We start from the raw sequence: 8,741 nt of genomic DNA, 5'->3' as shown, positions 1-8,741 counted from the left end.
CCACAGGTTGAACCAGAGTTTCTCCTGCTATTAATCAGTCTCCTATTTCTTGGTTGGGAGGGAAACAGTTAGTCCGCATCTTTTCCAGGATAACCTTTCATCCTCTCTGACATTAAACCACTCATCATCAGGGTAGGTAGGCAGCACAATGAATAGAGAACCGGGCTTGAAGTCTGGAGGATCTGGATTCAAATCGCAAGTGTGACCCTGGGCAAGTCATTTAACTCCAATTTCCTAGCCCTTGCCCTTCTTTCTTAGTGTTGTTATTGAGACAGAAAGTAAGGGTTTTTTTTTTTTAATCACTCATTCTCTCCTCTTCCTTGGACAGAATGAAGGTAACATCAGCTGAGACTTGAGAGCTTCTGGGAGAGAAATAATTCCTAACTCTATTTTGTTATTGATTGGCCATCACTTTCTGGGGCTGCCAGAAGGACCCCAGTTCTGCCTCCACCAACCTCAGACTTCCTTAAAGTGCAAGAAGAAGGTATTAGGAGGCAAGTGAGCAGATTTCAGGATCCCAACTTCTTCTTGAAGTCAGAGATGGAAGGCGGTGCTTTTAGATCTTCAAATAATGCACATATGCCCCAAGCAAGGATTTTTGTTTAATGCTTTTGAATCTAAACTGGGGGTTTTGATCTGCTTTAGCATCTGTCTTCAGTATTACTCCTTGCTTCCTCCCTGGGACAGTTGGCAGATGTAAAAGGGCAATGCACCCTAGGTAACTCAATTATCTTCCCACCCTAAGTAGTGTAGACGTCCTGATTTGGGATTCGTTCCATCCCTATTTACAGACTGAGGTTTAATCAGAAACATAGTGATTTCTTAGTCGTTTGAGACAAAGTAAACCTCTGGGGCACTAGGATATTGGATATTAAATTCGCATACACACTTTCCTCCTATTATCCATAAGGGCGAATTCTGGAGCCAAAATATTCTATCCAAAAGGGGCATGCCCAGAAAAGTAGGTCCAGGGACACACCCCACCACATTTGTCAGTGCCCTCAGGGGCTGAGTGACTTTTACTCCCACTACGGCATTTCGTGCCAAGACTGGCTAACCATGGCAGCCCAGCCAGAGCTGCACGGTGCCCACCCCACCCACCCACCCCTTCATCTTGACCTTTTTTGCTGCTGGCTGACTTTCTGCTTCTGTTGATGGTCACTGGACTCCGCCATCTGGGCCAGGGCATGAGTCGGAAATTTGTGGTTGATGGTGGGGAAAGGGCAGGTTTCATTTGGAAGAAACTGGTTTGAGGATGGAAGGAACAAAGGCTGGAAGAATTAACATCCCCACCCCTGCCAATATGTACATACACACAGAGCTTCAACCTCCAGGTTTGGGATCCAAAGCCTCCAGCATGTTCTGATTCATTTCTTGGCATTTCTGACTTCCGAGGCCTTTGTGGCCCTGGGTCTATGGAATTCCGTGAAATGAGAACCACAGGTAAGGTACATATTATTAGTCAATACAGATAACCTCACTTGCTTTGTCATATCTGCTTTTATCTAGCCCCTCTCATTGTTGGCATTGTGTCTGACTCTTTGTGACCCCTTCTGGGGTTTTCTTGGCAGAGATATTGGAGTGGTTTGCCATTTCCTTCTCCAGTTCTTTTGACAGATGAAGAAACTGAGGCAAAAGGGATTTAGGGTTTTCTAGGTGGAGATACTAGAATGGTTTGCCATTTCCTTCTCTGGCTCATTTGATAAAAGTGGAAACTGAGGCAAACAGGATTTGGAGTAATCTTAGTGAAAATACTGGAATGGTTTGCCATTTCCTTTTCCAGATTATTTGACAAAGGAGGAAACTGAAACAAATAGCATTTAGGGTTTTCTTGGTGGAGTTACTGGAATGGTTTACCATCTCCTTCTACTGCTCATTTGATGGATAAGGAAATTGAGGCAAACAGGGTTTAGGGTCATTTTATCAAAGTTACTGGAGTAGTTTGCCATTTCCTTCTCTGGTTCATTTGACAAAGGTAGAAATTGAGGCAAGCAGTGTTTAGAGTAATCTTAGTGGAAATACTGGAATGGTTTGCCATTTCTTTTTCAGATCATTTGACAAAGGAGGAAACTGAAACAAACAGCATTTGGGGTTTTCTTGTTGGAGATACTGGAATGTTTTACCATCTCCTTCTACTGCTCATTTGATGGATGAGGAAACTGGGGCAAACAGGGCTTGGGGTTGTTTCAGCAAAGTTACTGAAGTGGTTTGCTATTTCTTTAGCCAGATCATTTGACAAAGGAGGAAACTGAGGCAAACAGCATTTGGGATTTTCTTGGTGGAGATACTAGAATGGTTTGCCATTTTCTTCTCCAACTCATTTGACAGAGGAGGGAAATGATGCAAACAGGGTGAAGTCATTTACCAGAATCAAAGTATCTGGGTTAAAAAGTTTAAAAGTATCTGAGGCCAGATTTGAACTCTTGTCTTTCTGACTTCAGGCTCTGTGCTCTATCAACTCACTGTGTCACTCACCTAGCTGTCGTAGTCTATCTCCTAAACAGACTGTAATTGTGAGGACTTCCTCAGAACTAAGTCTTAAAACCCCCGTTTTCTAAAAGAAAGCAAATGGGGACCTATTATAAAAATTAATTTATAATCTCTAATAATAAAATATTGTATTTTTATGAGGTTTATTAATGATCATTAGAAATCAAGGAATAAAGAAGTTACAAAATAAAGACCACGTGCCCATGGCTGATGAGCCCATTTAAAATCCCAGCACTTAGCTTACCATCATACTTGCTGCATCATCGCAAAGGAAGAGAGCATGGGAGGCATTACTGCCAGTTAAATACCAAAAATGTCATCTCGCCAAGGTGGAGACACAGGAGAGGTTATAGGGAATTCTGGGAAATATCAAGGACTTCTGGGGAATGAAGTTCACTCTGGATCTTCTGGTGCAGCTTGTGGTCTGTGGAGGTATCTTCATGGTGCCTTCTCCAAACAGTTCATTTTCTGGATTTGGAGAGGTAGCATGTGACTTAACCTAAAATTACTCTCAAGAAGAATTTAAACTTTGCAATTTAAAATAATAATAATTATACACTATAGAGAAGAACATGGAGCAGAAATCAAAAGGCTATAGATTTAGGTCTGGAAGAGACCATCTAGTCCTACTCTTATTTTACAGATAAGGAAACTGAGGCCCAGGAAGGTGGAATGATTTATCCAGGATCACACAGATAGTAAATACCATAATTTAAATTAGAGAAGAACTAGCATTTATATATTACTTTAAGGTTTACAAAGGACTTTACAAATATCATCCTCACAACAACTCTCAGAGCTGGGTGATATCACATTTACATATTGGGATACTAAGACTAATAAATATTAAGAGACTTAGCAAATATTTAAAGTCACATTTGAACTCAGGTCTTCTGGATTCCAGAGCCAGGGCTAAATTCCAGGGCAGAATAAATAAGAAACCACCAGGTCTAGTGATAACAACTTCAGCCCTTTTCGCCATAAAGTCTTGAGAAGCTCTGAAAAAAAGGCAGGGACCCTTAAGTTTGTTTTTAATAATTATTGAATAAAATCAGCGTAGAAAGGATACATCCATTTAACAGAGTAAATAGCCTCAGAACAATTAGGTGACTTGCCAAACACCACATTTCCAAACCCAAGTCCCTCAGGACTCCAAATGCAGAAATGTTGCTGCTTCTTCAATTTACCTAAGTACTAAAGGCTTATCTCTGCCATTATCGGGGCACAAGATTCAGGATGATTGATATTTATGAGAAAGAGCATTGCCTATGATGACCTGGCATTTGTTCCAACAGGAGAGAGTTCTAGTATTAGAGTCTGGAAAGACTTTTGTTTACATCCTACATCTTGTGATTGAGCTGTGTCACCACAGGCAAATACCTAGCCTCAGTTTCCACATCTGTAAAGTAGAGTTAATACATGTAGTATCAACCTCAAGGAATTGTTGGGTAGAATGTGTGACCTTGGGCAAGTCACATCTTTTCTCAGTCACATCTGTAAGATGGATTATTGAATGGATTCAATGAAAAACCTAATTAAAGAGTTTTCCAAATGTGAAAGTGCTGTCTAAATGCTAGCAATTATCATTATGTACAGAAAGCATTTTACAAACTGTAAAGTGCTCTGTAAATGACAGTTGCCAGGATTATTAGACTAAAATAAGTTTCAGTGTCAAAGAGCTGGAAACTAAGGGAATGCTCATTCATGGGGAAGAGCTAAGTAAAGTATAGTATATGAATGAAATGGAATTGGCATTACATTGTGCCATAAGAAACAATGAAACACAGGGTTTCAGAGAAACTTGAGAAGACTTTAACGAACTGACACAAAGTAGAGAGCAGAGCTAGAACAATTTGTACCATAATAACAAATGTAAAAGATGCAAGAACCCTAATCAGTACATGGCCAACAATGATTCCAGAGGACCAATAATGAAGGATGCTTCCCATCTCCTGACAGATAGGGAGTGGACTAAATATATAGAAAGGGGTATATTGGGGATTGAGGTGACATGACCAAGATGGAAAATTTGTTTTGCTTGGATTTGCATATTTTTTTTAAAGTAAAAAGAAAAATAAGTTGTTTTTTTTTTGCCTTAAAAAAAATATCATGAACACTTAGCACCGTGCCTGACACATAGTAGGGGTTTTTTAATTTTTAAAATTAATTTAATTTTTATTCATTTAAAAAAATTAATGTTTATTTATTTATTTAATTTTAAAATAACATTTAAAAAACCCTTACCCTTCAACTTAGAATCAATACAGTGTATTGGTTCCAAGGCAGAAGAACAGTAAGGGCTAGGCAATGGAGGTTAAGTGACTTGCCATAGGTCACCTAGTTAGGAAATGTCTGAGGCCAGATTTGAACCTAGGACCTCCCATCTCTAGGCCTGAGCCACCTAACTGCCCTCACATATTACGTATTTAATAAATGCCAGCTGTCTGACTGACTCTGGAGTCCCTCTTCTCTGACAAGCCTTCAGATACTTGAAGACAGTCTCCTCATTGGCCATTGTCCACCCCTTCCATCCTTTTCCTGGCTAAACATGCCTGGTTCCTTTAATTATATTAGGCATTTGTTGCTATTTTTAGACTTTTGTAGATATCCAGTTGGAGGCTTGTTAAGTCAAAGGGTATGAACAATTGGGTCACTTTTCTTACATATATCTATCCAGAATGGTTGGACCTATTCCTCTTTCCTCCAACAATGTATTAGTGTGCCTTCCTACCCACAATTGTGCCAGCATAGACTCTTTTGGGCGTGGGGATGGGAGAAAGGGTCATCTCTGCAGGTTTATAGAGCATGAAGTAGAACCTCAGAGTTTTATGTTTTCATTTCTCCATGAATGATTTAGAAAGAGTCATCTAATAAAGAGCCTTTAAGGGCTCTTCTAGCTTGAACCTCGCATGCCATGGTCCCATGTTTTGACATGGTAAATTAGGGCTTGCCATTTTTCTTTTGAAAATTGTTGATTCGTATCCTTAAATCACTTATTTTTTGGAAATCTGCTCCCATTTACGTGGCGGAAAGTGTTTCAGACCCCTCTCTGGTGAATTTCTCTCCAAGGCCGGTTTCCCTCACTGGAATGAAACATCTTCTGGTCTTCTCCTTATTTGCTGAAATCTAGGCTGGTATCTGACAATTGTATTCAGAAAGTAAGAATGTCTCTGAATTGAGTAAGGATGAAATTCTCCAAATTATTTCTGAATGTATAAATTATCCAGTAGTCTTTTATCAGCCTTCTGGCTGGAACAGGATGAGAAGGGAAATGGATCCAATTTCTTTTGTTCCTTGTCAGCGGCTCTGGGAGAGGATTGGGGAGGAGGAAGGCTGAAACAAATCACTCCAATGGAGGCTTTGGATTACATTACAGATTTCAGCAATCCATGTAATTCGAGTCCTCCATAGCTGCAAGTAATTGGCACGCCCAAATAGCAACTGAATGGCCATGAAAATAGATGCCAAAATATTTATAGCTGTCCTTTTTGTGGCCGCAAAGAGTGGGAAACAGAGAAGATGCCCATCGACTGGGGAATGGGCAAGCCAGTTGTGATACTAAATGTAATGGAATATTACCGTGATCGATGAATGTATGGAAATGCAGAAACATTTACCTGAACCAATGCAAAGTGAAGTCAGCAGAATCAGGGAAGCAATGTACACGATGACCACAACAACGAAAATGGCAATTAAAAAAACTGGAAAAAGAAGGCTGCAAAATTATGACCATGGCCAGTCCCAAGGAAAAGATGTGAGAAAATACCTAACTTCTTGGCAGAGAGAGGGGACCGTAGCTATCAAATACTATGTAGGACAGCAAACTTTTCAATGTTTTGGTAAGTTTTATGGCGCTTTTCCCCTTCTTTATCATGACTAACTCCCTGGGAGGTGTTTGGAGACAGATGCAGTGAAAAATGTAGGTTGTGAGAAACAAAATATATCAATGCTGTTGTTTAGTCATTTCAGTTGTGTCCTACTTTCCATGACCCCATTTGGGATTTTCTTGGCAAAGATACCAAAGTAGTTTGCCATTTCCTTTCCCAACTCACTTTACAGATGAGGAAACTGAGGCAAATAAGGTTAAGTGACTTGTCCAGGGTCACACAGCAAGGACATGTCTGAGGACAGATTTGAAGTCAGGAAGATAAGTCTTCCTGGCGCTCTATGACTATGCCACCTAACTGCCTCAAGATATTAAGGTAAAGATATCAATAGAAATGTACTGTATTTTTTTTAAACCCTTACCTTCCGTCTTGGAGTCAATACTGTGGATTGGCTCCAAGGCAGAAGAGTGGTAAGGACTAGGCAATGGGGGTCAAGTGACTTGCCCAGGGTCACGCAGCTGGGAAGTGTCCGAGGCCAGATTTGAACCTAGGACCTCCCATCTCTAGGCCTGGCTCTCAATCCACTGAGTTACCCAGCTGCCCCTGTACTGTATTTTTAAAAAAGACAATGGGAGGCAATATATAACAGTGGAAAGAACAATTAATTTAAATCCCTGAATTCAGATCCAGGCTTTGCTATTTATGATCTCTGTGACCTTCAACAAATCACTGAACGTCTGTGGGCTTCATTTTCATCATGTGAAAAATGAGAGTGTTAGACTCAGTGACCTGTAAGGGCCTGCCAGCCATAAATCTGAACTACTCCTCACATGGCATGGATTTAAAATCCTTCTCCATCCCCAACTTGCTTATCTTCCTTTGGACATTTTCCAGCTTATCAACATCTTTCCTAAATTATGGCACCTAAAACTAATCACCAAACTCCAGATGTGGTCTAAGGCAGAGTATATTTCATTTATCACCTTTTTTTTTTTTCTGGAAACTATGGATTTCTGAATGAAGACTGAATTCTATTTGCCTTTTTTTAAACTGCCAGATCATAACACTCAGATTGAGCTCGCCACCCACTAAAACACCCGGATTATTTTCAGGCAACCTGCTATCTAGCCATGCCTTTCCCATCTAGTGCTTGTTAAGATGACTTTTTTTTTTTAATCCAAGTATACGACTTTACATTTATCTCTCCGGAATCTCATCTGATTGGATTCAGCACAGTGCATTAGTCCACATCAGGCTTATTTTGATTTTTGACTCTTTTCCAGTTGAAACTATCTCTCCCTACCAGCTTTGGGACATTGGCAAATTTGATGTGTGCCATCTCAGCCTTTATCCAAGTCACTGATAAAAAGGATGAACAGAATAGGACTAAGCACAGATTCCTGGGCATTACACTGTAGACCTCCTGCCACATGGAACCATTAACTACTCCTCTTTTAGTCCAATCAGTCAGCTGGATGTGAATCCTTCCAACTGCAGAGCAGCCAACCCATATCCCTCTTATCTTTTCCACAAAAAATAGTATGAAAATATTCTATCAGATTCTTAATTAAAAATCTAGTAACAGGGGGCAGCTGGGTAGTTCAGTGGTTTGAGAGCCAGACCCAGAGATGGGAGGTCCTGGGTTCAAAATTGACCTCAGACACTTCCCAGCTGTGTGACCCTGGGCAAGTCACTTAACCTCCATTGCCTAGCCCTTACTACTCTTCTGCCTTGGAATCAATATTGATTACAAGACAGAAGGTAAGGGTTTAAAAAAAAATCTAGTAGCACATACATATTCTTCCAGTTGTCTAGTTTAATATAAACCTAATTTCATTTAATCCAGCTAAATGCAAAGTCCTGCCACTGAGTTTTTTAAAAAGTCAAATAAGTTGGGGGCAGCTGGGTGGCACAGTAGATTGAGAATCAGGCCCAGAGATGGGAGGTCCTGGGTTCAAATCTGACCTGAGACACTCCTAGCTGTGTGACCCTGAGCAAGTCACTTGACCCCCATGGCCTAGCCCTTACCACTCTTCTGCCTTGGAACCAATGCTCACTATTGATTTTAAGACAGAAGGTAAGGGTTTAAAAAAATTGTTTTTAAATCAAATAAGTCAACAAGCATTTATTAAGTTTCTACTATGTGCCAGGCAGTGGAGCTACAATGAAAGGCAAAAACCAGATTCTAGCCTCAAGAAGTGTACAATCTAATGGGGAAACAGCAAGCTGTATGTAGTAGACTGTAAAGATTGGAGATATTCGTGAAAGAGAAGATACCAGGATTTAAGGGATGAGGAAACGCTTCCTGTAGAGAGGAGGATTTTAAGCAACACTTGAATGAAGCCAGTGAAACCATGCGGTGATGATGAGAAGGAGGAGAATTAGGCATGGGGGGCAGACAGTGAAAATGCCCGGAGCCTAGAG

Source organism: Monodelphis domestica, chromosome 2 (assembly GCF_027887165.1).
Source record: "Monodelphis domestica isolate mMonDom1 chromosome 2, mMonDom1.pri, whole genome shotgun sequence".
Classification (NCBI taxonomy): domain Eukaryota; kingdom Metazoa; phylum Chordata; class Mammalia; order Didelphimorphia; family Didelphidae; genus Monodelphis; species Monodelphis domestica.
The sequence above is the reverse complement of the archived record's forward strand: the minus strand, read 5'-3'. Positions refer to the sequence as shown.